This window comes from Nyctereutes procyonoides, unplaced genomic scaffold, assembly GCF_905146905.1.
Source record: "Nyctereutes procyonoides isolate TBG_1078 unplaced genomic scaffold, NYPRO_anot_genome, whole genome shotgun sequence".
NCBI classification, from domain to species: Eukaryota; Metazoa; Chordata; class Mammalia; order Carnivora; family Canidae; genus Nyctereutes; species Nyctereutes procyonoides.
In genome coordinates this window covers 9545471-9572125 of record NW_026575035.1, presented here as the reverse complement: position 1 = coordinate 9572125, position 26655 = coordinate 9545471, and the positions used below count along the sequence as shown (strand labels likewise).

Genomic DNA, 26655 nt, shown 5'->3' with positions numbered 1-26655 from the left:
GGGAGCTGCTCTGCCCCTGCCTGCTGCAGGGCTCAGCGGGGGTTGTTTACCCCAGGGAGGAACAGCAGCAGTTGCTATGGCAACTCTGGAAGCCTGGATTCAGCCTCCGCAGGAACTACGGGGCTCGGGGCTCTCGGCTCTCCGTCCGCAGGGCCTGGAGGCTCCGGGGCGGGGCCGCTGATCTGCTCAGCTCGGGGCAGGAGCGTCCTTGCTGTCCTGGGCCCTCCCGGCCTCTGCCTGTCCCAGGGGGAGGCCGGATCCTGGGCTGTGTGTCCCGGCGCCCTGTGCTCCGGGGCCTGCGCTGTTGGATTCGCGCTCCCGCCCTGCAGCTCCCTCCCTGGAGCGGCTCCCGAGCCCCTCCGAGCTGCTCCGGTCGGTCCCTCCGTGCGCCGCTGCAGCCCTTAGGGAGCTCGGAGCACTCTCCTGCGCTCAGGTGTCTGTTAGTGTCCCAGGGAGCCCGAGGGCATCCCCGCCCTCCTGGGTCCTGCTCCACCTCCCTGCGAGCCCCTTTCCGCCCGCCCGGGAAGGTTGGTGCAGCTCCTGCTCCTCCGGGAGGGGACGGGGCTCTCCTGTCCTGGGGACACTCGCCCCGGCCTCAGCCCGGCTCCTCGCGGGGCCCCTCCCCCTCGGAGGCCTTTTGTTTCTTTATCTCTTTTCCCCCGTCTTCCTACCTGGATAGAAGCGTGAACTCTTCTCACTGTAGCGTTCCAGCTGGTCTCTCTTTACATCTCAGGCTGAATTCGTAGATTTTCAGGATGGTTTGAAGGTTATCTAGGTAACTTGGTGGGGACAGGTGACTTGGGGACCCTGCTCTTCCGCCATCTTGCCCCTCCTCCTGATACTTGTTTTTGTTCTATTGATGTATTACATTAATTTTCAGATGCTAAACCAACCTTGAATTTCTTAGATAAATCCATTCATGGATCTTTCCTTTCTTCTTTCTTGGTACTGTCTTTATCTGTATATTGTTGTGCTTAATGGCATCTCACATTTCTTTTAGGTTGTTTTTTTTCCTTCATTTTTTCCTCTTTGTTTTTTATTTTACATAATCTCCATCAATTTATCTTCAAGTTTACCAATTCTTCTGCTAGTTCAAATCTACTGTTGATATCCTTCTAGTAAATTTTTTTATTTTGGTTACTGCATTTCTTAACTCCAGAATTTCCATTTGATTCTTTTTAAAATGATTTCTGTCTTTTTTGATATTCTCTATTTGATACAACACTGTCAATATACCTTCCTTTACTTCTTTAAACATGATTTTCTTTATTTCTGTGAACATATTTCTAATAGCTACCTTGAAATATTTTTCTGTTAAATCACACCTCTAGTTGCTCTCATAGAAAGTTTATGTTGCCTGCTTTTATTCTTTCTGGAGTATGGGTCATACTTTTCTGTCTCTTAGCATGCTTCTTAATTTTTATTGGTATTATTGACATGGTAATTTTTTATGGACAATTTACATAATATATTTTAGTAACTCTGGCACTGGTCCCCTCATTCTGGGGCTTATTATTGTTATTTACTTGTTTATTTGTTTAGTGATTGGTTGGATCATTTTAGTGAAATCTGTTCCCTGCTTCCTCCACTCTCGTCCCACTCACCAAAGTTAAGAATCTTAATGTTGCTCCTCAGGACGACACTGCTTTTGGTGTGCCCACAGTCACTTTGGGATGATGGTAGCAGTGGTAGGGCCCTTTTCCACTCTTTCTCTGACCATACTCAGTTGTTAAGACTCCAGTAATTGCTTCCTGGTTGCTAGGTTTCTTACAAAAATGTTCCAGAGCATAAATTCCTCTACAAATGAATCCAATCAAACTGTGGCTCTTTGGACAGAATAGTTTTTGAGGTCAGTGTGATATTTGTTCTGATCCCAGGAGGGCTTCTCCCAGGTGTCTTATTCCTCAGTTCTCTAAACTACTAACCAGCCCACAGTCTAGGCCTTTTCTTCATTACATATACAAATCTCCTTCCAATTCCCTTCTACCACAGCCTCTACTATTCTTGAGAGTGCTCTTAGGTTAAACTTCTTCAAGCTCTGTTGCAAATGAAGTCAGTTCTTTGTGGAGAGATCAGGAGCTATCTGCTTTATGGCTGCTTCTCCCTTTGGCAAAATATCTGGGCCAGGACTCTAGAGCAGGGAGTGAGAACAATGGCAAGCTTCTCTATTGGTGACACCTCACTGTAGGAGCCTTAGTTCTACAACTGGGAGTTGTGTGAAAGAACAGAGCTTCCTACTCTTACCACACTTTCCTGGGACTCATCTCTAGCAATAGGCAGCTGGGGGCAACATGAGAAACATTGAAATCTTGCTAAGTTTCCAAGAAGAAAGCCCTCCCTCTGGGAGAGAACTGGGAAAGAGGGAGCTACATGTTCTTAGCTGCAGCAGTCTTGAGTGGAGTGTCTGTCTTACTGTGCTGGGTGTGGGGTGGAAGAAATGGTCTTGATTGAAATAACACAGACTCTCACTTATAGGAAATTTCTTAGGTTTTGTTGAATAGATGTTTCTTCATTTGCTATTTACACATAGGACTGTCTCCGGAAGCTTTAATAGCTTGCTTTTTAATAATTTTCTCCGGTTTGGGAGTGAGTCAGTGGAGCTCTTTGTGCTGTTACGCCCCCTTCATAGCAGTCTGTTGCTCTTGACAACTGTCCACTAACCTGACATTATGAAGATTCTTTCAACGCAAGCCAATAATAAAGTCTCTTAATTCATTATGGGAATTCAGTGCCATTTAGGCACCTATTTAAATAAAACTCTTCTTTATATGAAGCTGTCCAAATAATTTCAAATCAAGGATGCTTGGAGACCCAGATCCCAGTTCAGTTCTTTCTAAACACTTTTCCTATGATACAATAGTAACATTTTTGTCTCTTGCAAATAATAGTTGTATTTAGACATTGACCTTTTTAAGTTGGTCTTGGTGACATCGTTTCTTGGGTTTAAGGTTCGAGTAGCTTAACAGCTAGCATTTTAAGTTGTCACTCACCCTCTTGTTTATATTATCAGCTATAGTCAAGCTAGTAGGCTTGGACAGTGCAGTTAGAGAGTAAAATAGAGTTCTGCATTTGTGGCCTTACTCAATTGATACTTTATGTGGAGCTGTCTGGCTGGTCTAGAGGCAAATCTCTGATGTGTTGGCTTATATTACTTGCAATTGGGATAGCAGAGATACTTCATTTTGCTAAGTAGTGATGTATAAACAAAAAAAGCAGAAGCTCTTTTTAAGCATATTGTATGGGAAAGCATAAAAATTCTTTTTCCATCCCAGAAAATATTCAAATATCTTTTATTATATGTATCATTCTATAAAGGGAGAAATACTTTACCTATATATTAAACTGATAAGAACAGATACTACACATGATCTTAGCCAAAAGGCCGAGAAGCGATATACTTTACCTATATAAAAGTGAAACTGAGTAATTAACAGTCAAGGCAAGATTTAAAGTGATTAGAGATGATTATAACAAATTTGCAATATTAAGAGACAATTCTTAGGTTGTATTTTATTTATCATGCTAAATAAACACTTATCTGATTTTTCTGCATCTTTCACTAGGTTTATACAATCTAATGTCAAGAAAATGCCTTACTCTTGGTTATAACATACAAATGTGTGCTTTCATTATATACCTCATTTCCCTCCCTGTTCATGGTTCGTACATGTGGTCTATACAGGGAGTTTGAGAAGTCTTTAGAGTTAGAAGTCTTTCCAGTTTTCAGTTGAAATGAGTTTGTGATTTTGCCAGATTTGTCTTGCCAACTGTTTTCTTTTTGACAATGAAGAACTCAGGTCCATGCACTATATAGCTGAACTGTGCTATATTGGCCCAGACATACTAGGCCTTATTAATAGGACTCACTTCTTCAGGAAATAACAGCTATTTAAAAGAAGGATGGAAGACAAGGAAGAGAAGGAAAAGAAGGAAAAAAGAACAATTCTTCTAAGGAGATAGTTCAGACATGGGATATATGCAGGTCAATTTTTCCTGTTTTATAGTAAAGGATTTTGAAAATCAGCTGTCTGACGGATCATGTATCATGCTTGATCTTGTCATTTTATTTATTCATTTATGAGAGAAAGAGAGGTGGAGAGGGACAGAGGGAGAGAGAATCTTAAGCAGGCTCCATGCCCCCATGCCCAGTGAGGAGCCCAATGTGAGGCTTGGTCTTACAACCCTGAGATCATGACCTGAGCCCAAATCAAGAGTCAGATCCTTGACTGACTGAGCTACCCAGGCACCCTTTGACCTTGTCATTTTAATCTAGCAGTAAATAGAAAACAAATGTGTTTCTTCTCCTTTAAGGAATGGTCAAGACATCTTATGAAAGCATTTTCAATAAATTAAAGATACTAAGTTATTTTTTCCTTTCTTTTGACTACTGTCATTGTGTAGGAGAAGTACAGCATTCCATGGAGTTTTAATTACCTTGTTGGTATGCACCATGACATCTGGTGGCATTGGTGAGCTCACCTGATGGACCACAAAGAACCCTGATTTATGAACCCATAATTGGGTTTCCAATAAACATTTGTCAAAATAATGTATTAGTTCAAACCAAAGCCTTCTTTATTTATTCATATAAAAGAGCACTTAACTTTCAACAAAGAATTGCCTATCATCAAAAACACTCTATAAATGAATCAAATTTATGAAGACACAGTTCTAGAGGGTGACCTCTCACAGACTACAGCTTATTTTAACTCTTTAGAGGACTTAGTGTCCTAGTTTGCTTGCTTTCACCATATTCTTTCATATTTTTACTTTCAAATAATGTATATTTTAATACACACTTGTTAAGGTACTTATACACAATGAATATAGTGACTTTTAAAAATATTTATTCAATTGTGAAACTAGCATATCTGTAGCAGGTATCATTCTATAGTTATTTCAAATTTTGTTACAACAACATTTTTATCTGCTCTTATTCAGTGTACTTCTTAGTAAGAAAAAATGTATACTGCTCTCAAACTAGTTTGTAAATTGCATTTCTGATGAAATTATTAGTGATCTTTAATTTAAATATTTTAGCTGTTTTACTTGTTTACTCAATAGATTAGTCTGTTTCTGTTGGAAATTCACATTAATAACTGAGATGTATAATTTCTGCAGCATGTATCCCTTGAAGATTTCACTTTGTAGAGTACATTGTTAGCACCGTATGAAGTATTATTTTAATGTTTAATAGTTACTATCTTCTTTTGTTATTATAGTATAATATACATAACATGAAATACACCATTTTAACCAGTTTTTTTAAAAGTTCTTAATTCCAGTTAGTTAACATACAGTGTTATATTAGTTTCAGATATAGAATATAGTGATTCAACAATTCCGTATATCACCCAGTGCTTGTCACCTATTTCCCCCATCCCCCTACCCATTGCCCGTCTGGTAACCATTAGTTTGTACTCTGGAGTTAAGAGTGTTTGTAGATTTGCCTCTCTCTCTTTTCTATTTTCCCTCTACTTGTTTATTTTGTTTCTTAAATTCCACATATGACTAAGATCATATGTATTTGTCTCTCTCTGAATTATTTTGCTTAGCACTATACTCCCTAGCTCCATCCATGTCATTGCAAATAGCAAGATTTCATTCTTTATATGATTAAATAATATTTTATATATATCTACCACATCTTCCTTATTCATATGTTGATAGACATATGGGCTGCTTCTATAATTTGGCTATTGTAAATAATACTGCAATAAGCATAAGGATGCATGTATCCCTTTGAATTAGTGTTTTTGTAAGTTTCAGGCAAAGACCCAGTAATGAGATTAGTGGATCAGAGGGTAGTTCTATTATTATCTATTTTTTTAAAAGATTTTACTTATTTATTCATGAGAGACATGGGGGCGGGGGAGGCAGAGACACAGGCAGAGGGAGAAGCAGGCTCCATGCAGAGAGCCTGATGTGGGACTCCACCCCAGGTCTTTAGGATCAGGCCCTGGACTGAAGGTGGCGCCAAACTGCTGAGCCACCCGGGCTTCCCCTATTTTTATCTTTTTGAGGAATCTCCATACTGTTTTCCACAGTGACTGTACCAGTTTGCATTCCCACCAGCAGTGCAAGAGAGTCCCTTTGCTCTACATCCTCACCAGCACTTGCGTCTTCTGGCTTTGATTTTAGCTATTCTGACAGGTGTGAGGTGATACCTCATTGTGGTTTTGATTTGTGTTTCACTGATGATGTGTAAATGTTGAACATCTTTTCTTGTGTCTGTTGGGCATTTGTATGTCTTTGGAGAAATGTCTGTCCATGTCTTCTGCCCATTTTTAATGGATTATTTGTTTTTTGGGTATTGAATTGTATCCGTCCTTTATATACTTTAGATACTAAATATTAGGTACGCCATTTGCAAATATTTTCTCCATTTAGTAGGTTGCCTTTGGGTTTTGTTGTTTCCTTCACTGTGAAGAAGCTTTTTTATTTTGATGTAGTTTATTTTTGCTTTTATTTCCCTTGCCTCAGGAGACATAGCTAGAGAAATGTTGCTTTAGCTGGTGTCAGAGAAATTACTGCCTGTGCTCTCTTCTAGGATTTTTATGGTTTCAGGTCTTAGAATAATGTCTTTAATCCATTTTCTTATGTGTATGGTGTAAGAAAGTGGTCTGGTTTCATTCTTTGGCTTGTAACTGTCTAGCTCTCCCAGCACCATTTGTTGAAGAAACTTTTTCCCATTGCATATTCTTTCCTCCTTTGTTGAAGATTAATTGGTTATATAATTGCAGGTTTATTTATGGATTTTCTATTGTGTTCTATTGATTTGTGTGCCTTTGTGCTGTACCATACTGTTTTGATTACTACAGGTTTCTAGTATATCTTAGAGTCTGGTATTGTGATACTTCTAGTTTTATTCTTCTTTTTCAAGACTACTTTGGCTATTTGGGGTCTTTTGTGGTTCCATACAAATTTTAAGATTGTTAATCTAGTTCTGTGAACTAGAATGCTGTTGGTGTTTTGATAGAGATTGCATTAAATCTGTAGCTTGCTTTGAGTAGTTTAGATATTTTAACAATATTGGTTCTTCCAATCCATTAGCACGTCTTTCCATTTCTTTGAGTTGTCTTGAATTTCTTTCTTTAATATTTTATAGTTTTCAGAGTACAAGTCTTTCATTTCTTTGGTTAAGTTTATTCCTCAGTATTTTATTCTTTTTGGTGCAACTGTAAATGGGATTGTTTTCTTAATTTCACTTTCTGCTGCTTCAGTATTAGTGTATAGGATTACTGTACACTGATTTTGTATCCTTCAACTTTACTGAATTCATTGATCAGTTCTATAGGTTTTTTTTTGGTGGGGTCTTTAGGGCTTTCTATATACAGTATCATGTTATTTGCAAATAGTAAATGTTTTACTTCTTCCTTAGCGATTTGGATGCCTTTTATTTCTTTTTGTTGTCTAATTGCTGTGGCTAGGACTTTGCATACTATGTTGAATGAAAATGGTGAGAGTGGATGGACTTCTTTTATAGAAAAATCTATGATCAAGTAAGTCAGATCTATGTTTTCACTTATTAAACAGAAACATAAGGGAATTTAGAAAACTCTTTTCTCTCATACAAAGCCTGACTTTTAAGATTGTTTCTTATCCTCATTGACTTGAAAATTCTATTTTTGTGGTGTGATTACTAACTTTTATTTCTCTTTATTTTAATGCTGCAACAATCTTAATCTCCTCACCCCAATTTTCAAGGAAGATAGATAATTTAGGATGCCTGTAGGGTACCTAAAAGAGAAAAGCTTGTTGGTATACTTTAAAAAATATGCTTGCTATCTGTAGATCAAGTGACTGTTTTAATCTGGCTTGCATATGACATTAGCCTATAAATGAAGATAAGTTTAGACTACCTCAGAAGAAAATGTGGCCAATGGCTCTTGATAGTAGGTTGGTAGTACCTAAAATGTTCCTTGACTGTATTCACTAATGGTATCCTGTGTGTAGACTTTCAGAGAACCCACTCACACTTGTCAAGCCCTGTTTCCTGAGATTTGAGTAAAGCAGGTGATCCAATCCTGCTTGAATCTTTTAGGACCTGTCAAAAAGGCAATTTTGAATATCAACAGATTTTTCAAGATCTTTTAAAAAATAAATAAAAATTGGCCTATAAAAAATCCAAGAAAAATTTCTAAATGGGTTTTAAAAAAATAAAACATGCAAAATAAAAATGTTTTGCTTGCCATGTATAATGTACTATTGAACACTTTTATAGTTAGAGTTTATTTAAAATGGTCTAGCTAGGTACCTGACTTAAATTATACATGGGAAAATTAATACCATAATACCCTGAGATTGTCTCTATCTTTGTGTAATTAAAGGATGTTTTCTCTATTAGAGTATAAGCAACTTGAGACCAGGACTGTGTCTTAATCACTTTTGTATCTGTAGAGTCTAGCATAATAACTGGAACATCGTAAATACTTTTGCCCTCTGTGCAGATCTTTGCTGATCTCTGAACAAAAGACTTGTGAAAGAGAACACAAGGGAAATGATGTACATCTTTTTTTAGTGTTTAATGCTTGGAATAATGCCCTATGACAAAGGAACCTGATGATTTGTATTTCAACTTGTGTTGACCCTGAAAGGATTTTGAATGGCCCAGTTAAATAATAGGCAGGAATACTGGGGAAAAACATATTTCTTGGCAATCTATGTAGAGTACAGCACTGTGAAGTGCTTTGGTTATCACAGCTTCCATAAGCTCTCAAGCCAGGAATCCTGTAATGTTTATGACACTGATAGGAGTTTAAAAACGTACGCTGTGTAAAGTTTCATTTGATGGACTGCAAATATTCTGAATTGTGATACCTCCTGGTCATAACATCATCCTGGAATACCATGGCAACTCTTTTTTTTTATTCATACAAATATTAAAAAAATAAAAATAAAATCTTGTGAGATGAGCAGAAAAATTAGTCCTTTGATTTCTAATTTATGAACTGAAATGTTTTGCTTTTTAAAACTTGAAAAATCTGGGCAGCCAGGGTGGCTCAGCGGTTTAGCGCCACCTTCAGTCCAGGGCGTGATCCTGGAGACGCGGGATAGAGTCCCACGTCATGGACTGCGTGGAGCTTGCTTCTCCCTCTGCCTGTGTCTCTGCCTCTCTCTCTCTCTGTGTCTCTCGTGAATAAATAAATAAAATCTTAAAAAAAGGAAAAATCTTTCAATTTTTTCCATTTCTAGCCAGGTATCAAGTAAAGGGAGATATTTTGGTATGAAAATTTAAAGAATTTTAATGGCAAGTACAAAGAATTATTGGTTCCAGTTGAATAATTGTTTTGAGAACTAGTATTATTTTCTTAATGCTATGTTCATAGATTTGATAGAAAACTAACAAATTGTGAAAATACTAAATTATAAGGTTGCTTATGCCTGTAAGGGAAATGCATCTTTTATTTTATTTATTTATTTATTTTTAATTTTTTTTGGAAATGCATTTTTTAAAAGCTTTTATTTATTTGAGAGAGAGTGCTTGTGCTCAGGCAAGCACAGTCTGGGGTGGGGGTGGGGTTTGCGAAGGGCAGAGAGAGAGAGGGAGAAATATTCCTTGCTCCGTGGGCTGAGGGAGGGAGGAGTCCAAAGTGGGGCTCTTTCCCAGGACCTTGGGATCCAGACCTGACTGGAAGGCAGACACTTAACTGAATGAGCCACCCAGGTGCCCTGAGGGAAACGCATTTTTGTGATAACCCTACTACATAGTAATTACTATAAGAGAGGTCCTGTTACTTTGTAAAAAGCCCCAATATTATGATTACTGAGTGCTCAGAAATGTTCTTTGGTTATAAACAGATCTAACCAATAGATGCGGTGAGGTAAGCAGTTTATAAATGTCTTTGAGGATTTTTAATTTGGGTTGCCCAACTGAACAAGGAGTATTATTTGCCATGTCTATGGATATAATGGTATGCAGGGCAACAGGGCTTTGGCCTAATTCAGCCAGAGCACATGCTTTAACAAATTGGCTCTGTCCATGATGATTTATGCCTGAAAGAAGTTAACGGAGTGCAATCTACTGACCGTGGTCATAGAGCAGCCAGCTTTTTTCTTCTTCCCATCAGGCTGGTTTTTCGTTTGGCACAGCACTTAACAAATACCACATGCAAAATTGGATGATCCTGATTGTTGTAAAATGGACTCAACTTGTGCACTTTGGGAAAAGGAAGAAATGCTTGGATTAAATGTTGTGTGTTAATTTTTTGGAATGTGTGTGGATCAGACTCTGGGAAGGAAATTGATAGCTTCATGGTGAAATGTTGGCATACCATTTTTAACTTCCATTTGTCAGTTAAAAAGAGGAAGTGTTCAGGATCAAAAACACTGATTTATTTTCTACCTAAGATAATGAATGGACAAAATGGTATGTTATTGTAATATTTGGAATTAAAGTCCAGCATGAAGTCAAGCTGTTTAGTAGTTCTTAAGCCAGTTGGTTGCAATGGAATCTTCATTTCTTTGTAATCTTTGTTAGGTTTAGTAAGAAAACAGAACTTGGCTGTTAGTACAGAGTCATCTTTATGTAGAATAAAAGTATGGAGATTTAAAATCTAGAGCAGTGGTTCACTAGAAATTATTTCATACCCTTCTATTGGCATTCTTCTTCTTTTTTAAAAGATTTTATTTATTCATGAGACACACACACACACACAGAGGCATAGACACAGGCAGAGGGAGGAGAACTTGGTTCCATGCAGGGAGCCAAATGTGGGACTCGATCCTGGGACACCAGGATCACACTGTGGGCTGAAGGCAGGTGCACAACCGCCGAACCTCCCAGGTGTCCCATGTTGGCATTCATTTAATAAAACCTTTGTATTTTTCTCTTTGCCCAAAGGATAGATACAAGTCATCTTTAACAGTACATTTCTTTATTGAAGTCATACCTCTAATTTCATGCTTGATTAAAGTTCTCAATTGATTTACCAGCTTTCTAGATTAAAAGTGCCAATAAGACCTTACATTTCTAAGAAAAATAGCATATGAACTATGGGCTAGAATATGCTTCAGCAGAATGCCCAAATATCAGTGGTTTAACACAGCAAAGATTTAAGTCTCACTCATACTACATGTCCACAAAGGATCTCTGCACAGGTTGACTGAGATTCCGCTTTGACAGATACTTTCATGATTACATGGGAAAAGTAACATGTTATATCATACCCTGGGACTTAAAACTGCCACTTCATATCCATTCACATTTTATTGGCTAAAGCAAGTCGATATTTGCCTATTCCAAAGTTGCAAAGATTTTCTACTGTATTTCCTTCTAGAAACTCTATAATTTTTATATTTAAGTCAGTTAGCCATTTTGGGTGTTTTTTCTGTATGGTATAAATATCAATTTTTTTTCCATATGGCTTTCCCATTGTTCCAACACAATTTGTTGAAAAGACTGTTCTTTCCCCATTGAATTATCTTAGAACCTGTGTGTGTGTGTGTGTGTGTGTGTATGTGTGTGTGTGTATCCCCCCCACAGCCACTGGTCTATCCTGTTCTATTGCTCTGTATGTCTGTCCTTAGGCTAATACATACTGTTCTGATAACTGTACCTATAAGTATTGAAATAAGTAGTGTAAGTTCTACAGTTTTGTTCTTCAAAATTGTTTTCATTTTTCTAAATCTTTTAATGTTCCATATAGATATTATAACTAACCTGTCAGCCTTTACAAAGAAGCCTGCTGGGATTTTAATTAGGATTGCATCAAATTTTTTTGGATCAATTTAGAAAGGGATGGTTTATATATTAACTATATTGAGTTTTCCAGTATTTCCTCATCTGTATAGGTCTTTGATTTTTCTCAGCAATATTTTATAATTTCAGTGTACATATTTTATTAAATTTATCCTTAAGTGTTTAATTTTCATACTAATGCAAATGGTATTTTCTCTATTTCTCTAATTGTCCTGGGATATATAAATACAACTGATTTTTAGATACTGATCATATATTCTGTAAACTTTCTAATAACTTCACTTATTAATTCTAGTAGCTTTTTCTTTATAGATTTCTTAGCATTTTTATGTAAACAATAATTTCTTTTTTAAATTAAAAGTTTTACTTTTTCCTTTTCAAATTGTATGACTTTCATTTCTTTTCTTGATAATTTCACTAGTAGCACTTCAAACACAATGTTGAACAGAAATTGTTAGAGCAGATACCTTTGCCTTATTCCTGATCTTTGGGGGAGAAAATACTGTCTTTATTATTAAGTATAATGTTAGCTATAGGTTTAGTAGATACCCTTTATCAAGTTGGGGAAGTTTCCTTCTAGTCCCAGTTTTCTGAGATTTAAAAATTGTGAATAGGTACTGAAGTGTGTAAAATGCATTTTCTACATTTATAGAGATGCTCAGATGTCTTTTTTCCTTTATTCTGTTAATATGGTGAATTACTTTTTTTTTTCCACATACTAACTTTGTATTTTTGGGAAAACCCCACTTGGTCATAATGTATTGTACTTTTTATGTATCACTGGATTTAATTTGCTTATATGTAATTAAGATTTCTGCCTCTATGTACATGAAAAATATTAGTCTTACATTTTCTTTTCTTGTAATGTTCTTGCCTCTTATTGTTATCAGGGAAAGAACTGCCTCATAAAATCAGCTGAGGAGAGGTCCCTCCTCCTCTATTTTTTAAGTGATTTCCAAAGAACTGGTTTTATTTCTCTCTTAAATATTTGAAATAATTTACCAGTAAGACACCTGGGCCTGAATTTTACTTGTGAGAAGGGTTTAATTCTAAATCAATTTCTCTAATGGATATGGCAGCTATTCAGAATTTCTATCTCTTCTATAATCAATTTTGGTAATTTGTGTCTTTAAGGAATTTGTTTCATCTAAGTGATTAAAATTTTTTTGCCTAAATTTCTTTACAGTTGTCTCTTAGTCTCTTTTAAGCATCTGTAGGATCTTCATGATTTTCCTTCTTTTGATCTTAATATTAGTAATTGAGTTATTTCTTTAAGCTAGAATTTCTTTTCAATTTTATCAGATTTATATTTCATTGTTTTTTCCCTGTCTTGTTTTTATTGTGTTCCACTATTACTTATTTTCTCCTATTTACTTTATGTTTATTTTATTTTTAAAAAATATTTTATTTATTTATTTGGTAGAGAGAGAGGACAAGCAGTGGGAGAGGCAGACTCCCTGTTGAGCAGGAGCCCTACATGGGCCTCCATCCCAGGACCCTGGGATCATGACCTGAGCTGAAGGCAGATGCTTAACTGGACACCCCTATTTACTTTAAGTTTAATTTGCTTTTCTTTTCTTAGTTCCCTAAAATGGATACTTAGACAATTGATTATTGAAACTTTCTTCTTTTCTAATACAAACATTCAAAGCTATAAGTTTGTCTGTAAACATTGCTTCAGATGACCCAAAAAATTTTGACATGTTGTGTTATCATTTTACTTTAGTTGAAAATATTTTCTAAGTTTCTTTGTGATGTTTTTTCCCCCAAAATCAAGTTAGTTCCTTGGCCTATGGATTATATAGAAACGTATTGTCAAGTCCCACATATTTTGGAATATTCCAGATATCTTTCTGGAATTGATTTTTATTTTAATTCAGAATATGCTTTGCGTATACTTTTATTTCCAAAAGAATTATTGAAACTTGTTTTGTGGCACTGAATTTTTTAAGACTTATTTTGTGTTTAAGAATGGGGGTTTTCGGGGATCCCTGGGTGGCACAGCGGTTTGGCGCCTGCCTTTGGCCCAGGGCGTGATCCTGGAGACCCGGGATCGAATCCCACGTCGGGCTCCAGGTGCATGGAGCCTGCTTCTCCCTCTGCCTGTGTCTCTGCCTCTCTCTCTCTCTCTCTCTCTCTCTCTGTGACTATCATAAATAAATAAAAAAAATTAAAAAAAAAGATAATTTGGTTTCTACACTAATTTATAAAAAAAAAGAATGGGTTTTTTCTTGGTGAATGTTATATGTGTATGCTTGAAATTTATGGTATTTGCCTGATGATAATCATAATGGAGTACTCTGTAACTGTCAGTTGGGTCAAACTTGATTGATAGCATTGTTTATATCTTCCTTATCCTTACTAATTTTTTTCCTATTTCTACTAATTATAGAGACAGGATTGTTGAAATAGCTCTGGACAGTTGCAGACTTCCCTATTTCTTCTTTCAGTTTGTCAGTTTCTGCTTCACATATTTTGAAGCTCTGTTGCTAGGTGCATAGATATTTATGGTTATGTCTTCTTGGTGAACTGATCCCTTTATTATTATCCCTCTTGTTCCTGGCAACATTCCTATTTTTCTGAAGTCTACTTTGTCTGATATTAATATAGCCAGCTTTCTAATTAATAGTTTTTGCATGGTGCGGTGCATCTTTTCCCCATGTTTTACTTTTGATCTATCAGTCTATTTAATGTGAACTTCTGGTAGGCAGCATTTAATTGGTTCTTGGTTTTTATTCAGTTTGACAATTATGCATGAATTTTTTTTTGTGTATTTGAGTATAGTTAACACAAAACATTCATTAGTTTCAGGTGTGTAACATAGTGATTTGACAGGTTTAAACATTATGCTATGCTCACCACAAGTGTAGCTACCACCTATCACCATATAAGGCTATTGTAATAACACTGACTATATTCCTTATGCTGTTATTCCTATGACTTACATATATACATGTATACATACACACTCCACCACCACCGCTACACATCTTCCTTATTATTTTTCTACTGATGGACACATAGGGTTGTTTCCATATCTTGGTTACTGTAAATAATGCTGCAATAAACATAAGGAGGGAGGAATGCAAATATTTTTTGAATTAGTTTTTGTTTTCTTTGGCTAAATACCCAATAGTGGAATTATTGAATTGTATGATATTTCTATTTTTAAATTTTGGAGGGACCTCTGTGCAATTTTCCACAATTGCTGTACCAGTTTATATTCCCTCCAACAGTGTATGAGGATTTCTTTTTGTCCAATCACCAACACTGATTTCTTGTCTTTTTGACTTTAGATATTCTGACAGATATAAGGTGATATATCATTGTGGTTTTGATTTGCATTTCCCTGATGATTAGTGATGTTGAGCATCTTTTCATGTGTCTATTGGCCATTTGTATATCTTTTTTGGAAAAATGTCTTCTGCCATTTAAAATTTATTAAAAAAATTTTAAATTTAAATACAATTAGCCAATATATAGTACACATTAGTTTAAGAAGTAGTGTTCAGTTATTCATCAGTTGTGTATAACACCCAGTGATCATCATATCTGATGCTCTCCTTAATGCCCATAACTCAGTTACTTATCTCCTCATCCATCTTCCCTCCAGCAACCCTCAGTTTGTTTCCTATAGTAAAGAGTCTCTCATGGTTTTTCTCCCTCTCTGATCTGATGACTTCTTCAGTTTTCCCTCCTTTACCCTATGATCCTCTGCACTGTTTCTTATATTCCACGTATGAGTGAAATTATATGATAATTGTCTTTCTCTGTTTGACTTATTCCCTCAATGTAATACCCTCCAGTTCCATCCATGATGATGTAAACAGTAAGTATTCATCCTTACCAGTATATTCCATTGTAATATACTGAGTAATATTCCATTGTATATATATACTGCATCTTCTTTGTCCATTCTTCTGTCAATGGACATCTCAGCTCTTTCCACAGTTTGACTATTGTGGACATTACTGCTGTGAACATTGGCGTGCAGGTTCCCCTTCGGATCACTACATTTGTATCTTTGGGGTAAATACCCAGTAATGCAATTGCTGGGTCATAGGGTAGCTCCATTTTTAACTTCTTGAGGAACCGCCATACCGTTTTCCAGGGTGACTGCACCGTCTTGCATTCCCATCAACAGTGTGAGAGGATTCCCCTTTCTCTGCGTTCTTGCCAACATTTGTTATTTCCTGTCTTGTTAATTTTAGCCATTCTGATTAGTATAAGGTGGTATGGAACATATTTATATGTATCTGTTGGCCATTTGTATGTCTTTGGAGAAATGTCTGTTCTTCTGCCCACTTCTTAACTGGATTCTTTGTTTTTTGGGTTTGAATTTCATTGGTTCTTAATAGATCTTTATCTGATGTGCCATTTGCAAATATCTTCTTCCATTCCATAGTTTGTCTTTTAGTTTTGTTGACTGTTTCCTTTGCTTGTGCTGAGGCTTTTTTTTTTTTAAGATTTTTATCTATTCATTTATGACACACACATAGAGGGTTGGGGCAGAGACAGGCAGAAGGAGAAGGGAGCCCAATGCGGGACCTGATCCCTGGACCCCAGGATCACGCCCTGGGCTGAAGGCAGGCACCAAATCACTGAGCCACTCAGGGATTCCCACGTGCTAAGGCATTTTATCTTGATGAAGTCTCAGTAGTTCATTTTTGCTTTTGTTTCCCTTGCCTTTAGAGATGTGTCTAGCAAGAAGTTACTGTGGCCAAGTTTGAAGAGGTTGCTGCCTGTGTTCTCCTCTAGGATTTTGATGGATTCCTGTCTCACATTTAGGTATTTCAACCATTTTGTGTTTACTTTTGTGTATGGTGTAAGAAAAAGGTCAGGTTTCATTCTTCTACATTTGGCTGTCTAATTTTTCCATTGAAGAGTATGCCCATTTTTAAATCAGATTGCTGTTTTGTTGTTGAGTTTTAGAACTTCTTTATTTATTTTGGATATTAACTGCTTATCAGATATATGATTTGTAAATATCTTCTATTCAGTAGGTTGCCTTTTTGTTTTGTTGATGGTGTCTTTTGCTGTGCAAAAGTTTTCTAGTTTGAGGTAGTCTCAATAGTTTATTTTTGTTGCCCTTGCTTAAGGAGACATATCTAGGAAAATGTTGCCATGACTGTGTTGTGTATATTCTGCTATTGTATTTTTGCTACTCTGTCCTTCAGGCCAGCCTGTGGAGGCTCTTCTTGCCTGCTGTGGGAAGCATTTGGTTCCTGGCCTGAATGCGATGAATTTTAACTAGGTGTGCTCTAGTCTGCTTGTGAAGTGAGATTTGACACCAACTCCACCAGAACTGAGGCCCTGTGGAACTCTGATCAGGAGGTATGTTGTGGGCTGTTTTACTGGGGGAGAGTCCCACTGCATTGGGACAGAGGCAAACTTGACTGAAAAGGGCAGTCTTGCACAGGGTGATGGGGCTTGGTACAAGCAAGTTAGGCAGCCAGTGTCAGCATTGTGCTGCTTCCTACAGATGGCTCTATGTTTATGCTGATGGGGAGAAGATGGGAAATGGCATTAGCCAACTCCTTTGTTCCTGGAGAGGTATCTCTCTGAACACTGCCTCTCAGGGACATGCTCAGAGAAGAGTAAATAGTCTCCCCACTGTGCCACAGGCATTCTTCTGATCACTGTTCCCATGTTATGCACTCCCTGGATTGTTTGCCCACCTTCTCTCAAGGAGAAAGGCTATGCCCTCCAAGCTCTGTGCTAGCCAAGCCTGCCATTCTTTAAAACTCCAGACTTTAAGCCCCACTGGTTGCAAGAACCTACGAAATTCAGGCCTTTTTGTTTTCCTTGTGCATTCCCCTGTGTGCTTTTCTCTCTCGTCCTTACCTACGGCCACAGCTCCCTTCCCTCTGTAGCACCTGTGATCCGTTTCTCTCCTAAACCATGTCTCTGCACTTCCTACCTTCTTCAGTGTGGCCTTTTCTCTCCCTTTAGTTATGGAGTTTGTTCTGTCAGTTTTCAGTTTGACCCTAGAATATTTAGGATGATTTGATAGTTATCTACTTGTGTTGGTGAAACAAAATGAGCCTAAGGTCCTATTACTCCACCACATCTTCCTCTCTTTACCAGAGACTTAAGAGTAGAAGGTCTTAATTTTGATGAAGTACAACTGGTTATTTTATTTTTATTTTTTTAAAAATATTTTATTTATTCATTAGAGAGAGAGAGAGAGAGAGAGAGAGAGATTGACAGAGAGCACAAGCAGGGGGAGTAGCAGAGGGAGAGGGAGAAGCAGACTCCCCGCTGAGCAGGTAGCCCCATGTGGGGCTTGATCCCAGGACTGAGAGACCACAACCTGAGCTGAAGGCAGACACCCAACCATCTGAGCCACCCAGGTGCCCCTGGTCAGTTTATTTTTTAATGAATAGTCCTTTCTGTTTTATCTTTAAGAAATTTTAGCCTAACCCAGGAATCAGCCAACTATGACCTGTAGTCCAGTACAGGTCAGGCCTGCTGATTGTTTTTGTATGATTTATGTGCTATGAATTATTTTAATTGAAATTTTTGAGGTTAACTATAGATTCACGTGCAGTTGTAACAAACTGTAGCAAGGTGTTCATGAACACTTTCCCTAGTTTCTCCCAATGGTAGGCCTTTTTAAAACTATACAATTTAATATCACAACCAAGATATTGACATTGGCACAGTCCACAAACCTTATGTAGATTTTTCCAGTTTTACTTGTACTTATTTGTGTGGGTAAGAATGGTTTTTACATTTTTAAATAAACTCTGCCCAATATGGAGCTCAGACTCATGACCCTGAGATCAAGAGTTACATACTCTACTGACTGAGCCAGCCAGGGACACTTTTTTCATTTTTAAATGGTTGAAAAAAATCAAAAGAATATTTCTTGATGCATGAGTATTATATGAAATTCACATTTTAGCATCCATAGCTTTTATTGGAGCATAGCTACATTCACTCATTTATAGTATAGTCTATGGCAGCTTTTGCCCAATGATAAAATAATGGAGTAGTTGTGACAGAGAACATATATAGTAATTGCATTGCCTTCTACTGCTGCTCAGTGGACTATAAATTGCAGTGATACAGTTATAACTTGACAACATTTTGTGCACCATGTATTACTGTACAATGACATTATATTTACTTTTTACTTACCAGGGCATTCCCATCATGTCACAACAAGAAGACAAAAGTGGATTTTGAATATCATACTTATAAGGCACAATGGAGTTTGGATTATCTTGTTAACAAACTAGATGTGCAATGACAGCTGTGCTGAAAGAATGCAGTGTACATTGACATTCTCAGACTATCACAATATTCCTAACTCATAGTAAAGAAATAGGAAAAATTAGAAAATTCATTGTGGAATATCTCATCATGGCAAAATTTCCAAAAATAAAAAAATAAAGGCTGCAACCAATGTAAGTTTTTGAGTGGCCAATTTGTTAGCCAAACAAAAACTTCTTTTTAAAAAAAATATTTTATTTATTTATTCATGAGAGAGAGAAGCAGGCAGGGACACAGGCAGAGGGAGAAGCAGGCTCCATGCGGGACTCCTCAGGACTCTAGGATCACTCCCTGGCTAAAGGCAGGCGCTAAACCACTAAGCCACCCAGGGATGGATCCCCAAACAAATACTTCTTATGGTGAATTAATTAAAATCATGTTTGTAGCAGCTGAAGAAAAAAAATGTGTCCAGAGAAAACATTTGTTTAAGATAATTAGTCTTTTGGCAAGAATGAATTCTCAAAGACTTGAGGACATTAAGAGTAAAATCAGTAGTCAGCAAGAAGGCAAATTATTTCAAGTGGTTTTCATTGGCTCTTGATGAGTTGAAAATGTTACTGGTATATCTCAATCACTTCTTTTTATTCAAAGATTAAATACCAAGTTTGAAGTGATAAAGTATTAGCCCTATGAATATTCTGCATGGAACAGCTACAGGTAAGAATATTTTCAAGTAAGTTATGAAATGCTAATATAGTACAACCTGAAGGTGGTATCTACTAAAATGTGTTAAAACTGATAGTGGTAAAAATACGGGTGAAGCAGGAAAGTTTTGACTGAACAAATTGACAAAGCTTTTGAAAACAAAAGCTGTTTAAAGCCTTTGGTTATTCAGTAGTACTTCATAGGTAATATTTCAGTCTATCATTTATTATTGAACTGATAGTGTTAACAGAGGACTTCATTTACTCTTGTGACTTAACCATTATGAGTTTTGTGAATTTTTGTCAGAAACATAAGTGAAATATCCTAGCTTGCTCTTCTGCATAACAGTTCAATGATTTAGCGTTGGTAATGTTTTACTGTGGTTTTTGCTATTATGAATAATACTCCTAGGAACACTCATGCACAAGATTTTGTTTGAGCACCTATTTTCAATATTTTTTGGGTATATATATATCATGGTGAAATTTCTGAGTATTGTGGGTTAAATTGTATCTTCCCAAAAGATATATTGTAGTCCTTACCTTTGGTACCTGTGACATGACCTATTTTCAAAAGAGAATCTTAGTCGATATTATCAAATGAAGATGAGGTTATACTGGTTTAAGGTGGTTTTTAATCCAATGATCATAAGAGGGAGATTTGGATAGAGAGACAGACATGCTCAGGAGGAGGCAGCCATGTGAAGACAGAAGCACAATTTGAAGTGATGCAGCTCCAAGCCAAGGAAGCTAGGGATTGCTGGCAACCACCAGAAGCTAGAAGAGACAGGAAGGATCCTTTCCTAGAATCTTCAGAGGGAGCATGGTCTGAAATCACACAATGTTTTGAATTTCTAGCCTTCATATCTGTAAAAGAATAAATTTCTACTGTTTTAAGTCATCTAGTTTAGGGTAATCTGTTATGGAAGCTCTAGAAACCTAATACACTGGGTCATATGACCATTCTATGTTAAACTTTTTTAGAAATATCAAACTGATACAATAGCAGCTGCCATTTTACAATTCCATCAGCAATTTTTAGGGTTTCAGTTTCTCCACGTCCTCAATGACAAATGTTTTCTTTTTCTATATTTACAGCCATTCGGGCAGCCCCGGGTGGCGCAGCAGTTTAGCGCCGCCTGCAGCCCAGGGCGTGATCCTGGAGACCCTGGATCGAGTTCCACGTTGGGCTCTCTGCATGGAGCCTGCTTCTCCCTCTGCCTGTGTCTCTGCCTCTCTCTCTCTGCATCTCTGTGAATAAATAAATAAGTAAATAAATAAATCTTTAAAAAAAATTACAGCCATTCTAGTGGGTGCAAAGTGCGGTCTCATTGTGGTTTTGATTTGTATTTCCTTAATAAGTAATGATGCTCAGCATCTTTTCATGTATTTTTTTGGTCACTTGTGTATCTTTGAAAAAAAATCTATTGAAAATTTTTGCCCATTTAAAAAATTGGGTTATTTATCTTTTTATTGTTGAGGTAAGTATTCTTTATATATTCTGAATATTAGGTCCTTATCAGATATATGACTTATAATATTTTCTTTATTCTATGGATTTTCTCTTTCTTGATAGTGTCTTTGATGCACACCTGTTTTTAATTTTGATGAATTCAGTGTAACACGTTATTCTTTGATTGCTTGTATTTTTGGTGTTATAGCTAAGAAACCATGCTACCCAAGGCCATGAAACCTTAAACCTATGTTTTCTTTCTTTCTTTTTTTTTAAGATTTTATTTATTCATGAGACACACACACACAGAGAGAGGCAGAGACACAGGTAGAGTTAGAAGCAGGCTCCATGCTGGGAGCCCGATGTGGGACTTGGTCCCGGGTCTCCAGGATCACACCCTGGGCTGAAGGTGGTGCTAAACCACTGAGCCACCAGGCTGCCCCCTATGTTTTCTTTTAAGAGTTTTATAGTTGCAGCTCTTACATTTAGGCCTTTGATCCATTTTTAATTAATTTTTGTATATAGTGTGAGGTATGGGATCAAAATAATTTTTTTGCATGTTGATATTCACTTGTCCTAGCATCATTTGCTGAAAAGATTATTCTTTCTCCATTGAATGATCTTGGTATCTCTATCTAAAGCCAATTGACCATAGATGTATGTGTTTAGTTCTGGAATCTCAAATCTATTCCTTTGATCTATATATCTGTCTTTATGCCAGTATGACACTGTCTCGATTACTGTTGCTTTGTAGTAGAATTTGAAATCAGAAGGTGTGAATCTCCCAACTTTGCTCCTCTTTTTTCAAGACTGTTTTGTCTTTTCTGGGTCCTTCGTAATTCTATATGAATTTTAGGATCAGCTCTATATTTCTGTAAAAAGAAAAGGCAGTTGGAATTTTAAAAGGGATTATGTTGAATCTCTGGATCAATTTGGGGAGTATTACTACTTTAACAATATTAAATGCTCCAATCATTGAATATAGGATGTCTATCCACCGCTTATTTGCGTCTTTAATTTCTTTCAATGAAATTTTGTAATTTTCAGGGTACAATTTTTATACTTATGTTATCTTATACCTAAATATTTTTTGATGCTTTTGTAAATATATTTGTTTTCTTCATTTTCAGACTGTTCATTGACAGCATATAACTGATTTTTGTTTATTGATCTTGTATCCTGAAACTTTGCTAACCTCACTTATTAGTTCTAATAGATTTTTTCTTTTCCTTTTTTTATTGAGGTAAAATTGTATATATAACATTATGTTTCAGATGCACATTATAATTTGACATCTGTATACACTACAAAGTGATCACCACTAAAATTCTAGTTATCATCTATCACTATACAATTGACCTTCACTCATTTCACAGACTCTCTACCACACCCCCCAACTTTGGTAATCCACATTCTATTATTTGTATCTATGAGTTTAATTTTTTATCTTTTTTTTTTTTAGATTTCACATAAGAGTGAAATCATGCTGTCTTTTTCCATCTGACTTATTTCTTTTTTTTATCTTTTTTAAAATTTGTATTTATTTATGATAGTCACACAGAGAGAGAGAGAGGCAGAGACATAGGCAGAGGGAGAAGCAGGCTCCATGCACCGGGAGCCCGACGTGGGATTTGATCCCGGGTCTCCAGGATCACGCCCCGGGCCAAAGGCAGGCGCTAAACCGCTGCGCCACCCAGGGATCCCCATCTGACTTATTTCACTTAGAATAACAACTTCAAGGTCCATCTATTTTGCCACAAGTGATTTTCTTCTTTTTTTTTGACTGAGAAATATTCCATTCTATATTCCACATCTTCTTTTTCCCTTCATTTATTGATGGACATTTAGGTTGTTTCCATTTCTTGGCTATTGCAAATAATGCTGCAATGAATATAAGGGTATATATATCTTTTTGAATTAGCATTTTTTAAATTGGATAAATGCCCAGAAGTGCAAGAATTAGATCATATGGTAGTTCTAGCCTTAATTTTTTTGAGGAGTCTACATACTGTTTTTCATAGTAACTATACCAATTTACATTTCCATCAACCATGTACAATTGTTCCCTTTTCTCTACATCCTGTCCAACCCTTATTATTTCTTGTCTTTTTGATAGCAGCCATTCTAACTGGTGTGAGGTGATGGCTTAGTGTGGTTTTGATTTGCACTTTCCTAATAATTAGTGATGATGTTGAAGATCTTGTCCTGTGTCTATTAACTATCTGTATGTCTTCTCTGGAAAAATATCTATTTAGCTCCTCTGCCCATTTTTAATCAGTTGTTATTGAGCTGTATGAGTTCTTTATATATTTTGGATATTAATCCCTTGTCAGGTATATGAATTGGAAAAATCACCATTCAGTAGTTTGTTTTAAGGTTAAGATAATGGTTTCTTTTGTGTATAGAAGGTTTTCAGTTTGATGTAATTCCATTTGTTTATTTTTGCTGGCCTTTGGAATCAGATTCACAAAAATATCATTAAGACCATTGTTAAGGAGCTGACAGCTTATATTTTCTCCTAGGAATTTTATTGTTTCAGGTTTTATACTCCAGTCTTCAATCCATTTTGAGTTAATTTTTATGTATGATGTAAGATAGTTTAGTTTCATTCTTTTGCATGTTGCTGTCCAGTTTTCCCAACACCATTTATTGAAGATACTGTCCTTTCTTCATTGTATGTTCCTGGCTCCTTGGTGGTAAATTAATTGGCCATACAGGTTTGATTCTGAGCTCTCTATTCTGTTCCACTGACTTATGTGTCTGTTTTTATGCCAATACCATGTTGCTTTGATTACTATGGCTTTGTAATATAGTTTAAAATCAAGAAGTGTAATACCTCTGCCTTGTTCTTCTTTTTTGGGGGGGGATGTGGAAATGCTTTGTTCTTCTTTATCAATATTGCATTGGTTATTTGTAATCTTTTGTGGTTCCATACAAATTTTTGGAATTATTCCTTCTAGTTCTGTGAAAAATGCCATTGTAGTTTTGATAGAAATTGCCTTGAAACTGGCTTGCTTTGGGTAGTATGGATACTTTAACAATATTAATTTTTCTATTCCATAAGTAGAATATCTTTCCATTTGCTTGTGTCTTCTTCAATTTTTTTTTTGATTACTGTCTTACAGTTTTTAGTGTACAGGTCTTTTATATCATTAGTTAAATTAATTCCTTTTGATTCTTTTTGATGGAATTATAAATGGGATTGTTTTTTTAATTTCTCTTTCTGATAATTCATAGATAGTGGAATATTTTGTGGGAAGTTTTTTGATTACTAAGTAAATCTCTTTGCTTGTTATATGTATATTCAGATTTTTAATTTCTTTTTTTTTTAAATTTTTAATTTATTTATGATAGTCACACACAGAGAGAGAGAGAGGCAGAGACACAGGCAGAGGGAGAAGCAGGCTCCATGCACCGGGAGCCCGACGCGGGATTCGATCCCGGGTCTCCAGGATCGCGCCCTGGGCCAAAGGCAGGCGCCAAACCGCTGCGCTACCCAGGGATCCCTCAGATTTTTAATTTCTTCTTGAGTTAGTTTTTATAGTTTGTCTTTCTAGAAATTTTTCCCATTTTATTTATCTAATTTGTTGGCATTCATTCATTATATTCCCCAATAATCCTTTATATTTGTGTGCGGTTAGTAAGAATGTTACCCTTTTTATTCATAATTTTGGTAATTTAAGTCTTTTTCTTTTTTTCCCCTTTGTTAAAGATCTGTTAGTATTGTTTATCTTTTCATAGAATCAACTTTTGGTTTCATTGATTTTCTGTTCTCTATTTTATTATGTTAGCTGTAATTTTGATTATTAGATTATTGATTTGAGGTTTAAAAAATAGGTTTGTACAGTTATAAAATTACTCCTGAACACTGTTATTGTTGTATTTCATAGATTTTGGCATGCTGTATCTTCATTTTCTTTAATTTCAAACTATATTTAAATTTTCCTTATAATTTCTTCCTTGGTCTATTGGTTTAAAGTGCACTGTTTAGTTTCCACATATTGTAAATTTCTCAAATTTTCTTCTATGGATTTTTTCCTCTCAAATTCTTGTCTTTGGAGAGTATGCTTTGTTTGATTTCAGCCTTTTAAAATTTATTGAGACTTGTTATATGGCTTAACATATTAACTATAATGGAGAATGCTCCATGTGCTTTGGAGAATGTGTATTCTGCTATTGTTCTATAGATGCCTTTAGGTCTAGTTGGTTTATACTGTTTTTCAACCTTGATTTCTTTGCTGATTTTCTGTGTAGTTGTTCTATCCATTATTGAAAATGGGATATTGAGGTCTCTATTGTTGATTTGTCCATTTCTTCTTTCAATTCTGGCAGTTTCATTTCATGTAATTTGGGATGGTTATTGGGTGCATATATATTTATAATTGCTATATCTTCTTGATGGATTCATGTTTTTATCATTATAAATGTATTTCTTTAATTCTAGTAACAATAATTGTCTTAAAGTCTAATTTGTCTAATATTAGTATAGACTTTCTAGTTCTCTTTTGCCAACAATTTGCATTGTATGTATTTTCCATCATTTTACTTTTAGCATATTTTTGTCTTTGAATTTAAAGTGTCATGTAGTCAGTATATAGTTAGATCATGTTTTGATTAATTGATTGATTGATTGAGAGGGAGAGTGAGGAGAGGGACAGAAGGAGAGGGAGAGAGAGAATCTTATACAGGCTCCATGCCCAGTGTAGAGCCTGATATGGGGCTCAATCACACAATCCTGAGATCATGACTTGAGCTAAAATCAAGCATCAGACACTTAACTGACTGAACCACCCTGGCACCCCTAGATCATGTTTTTATTTATTATTTATTTATTTATTATTTTATTTTATTTTATTTTATTTTTGGATCATGTTTTTAAAATCAAGTCTTCCATTTCTGACTTTTTATATGATATTTACATATAATTATTGTTAAGGTAAAATTTATACTTTCAAATTTATACAAATTTTACTAATTGTTTCTTATATTTCATTCCTCCCCTCAGCTCCTTCATTAATGGTATCCTTTGTGTTTAATATTTTCTTTTTCTTTTCTTTTTTTTTAAGATTTTATTTATTCATGACAGACACACACAGAGAGAGAGAGAGAGGGAGAGAGAGAGAGAGAGAGAGACAGGCAGAGGGAGAAGCAGGCTTCATGCAGGGAGCCTGACATGGGACTTGATCCCAGGTCTCCAGGATCACACCCTGGGCTGAAAGCAGCGATAAACCGCTGGGCCACTGGGGCTGCCCTAATAGATATTTTCTAACATATTTTAATTCCCTTGTAATTTTTTGGGCATATATACTTTTAATCTTTTTTAATTTGAGTATACTTGACACACAATGTTATATCAGTTTTAGGTATACGGCATAGTGATTCAATATCTCTACAAGTTATGCTGTGGTCAAAAGAAGTATAGCTACCATCTGTCACCATTCATTGCTATTAAAATATCAATGACTGTATTCCCTATGCTGTACCTTTTATTCCCATGACTTATTCATAACCAGAAGGCTGTATCTCCTGCTTCCCTTCCATTCACCAGAAGGCTCATCCTCCCCTTCCCTTTGGCAATC

General features: G+C 36.2%; 1 pseudogene; it reads right to left on the bottom strand.

The window, feature by feature from the left end:
* Positions 1 to 3191: 3191 nt before the first annotated feature.
* Positions 3192 to 3394, bottom strand: LOC129505442 (U2 spliceosomal RNA; annotated as a pseudogene).
* Positions 3395 to 26655: the final 23261 nt, after the last annotated feature.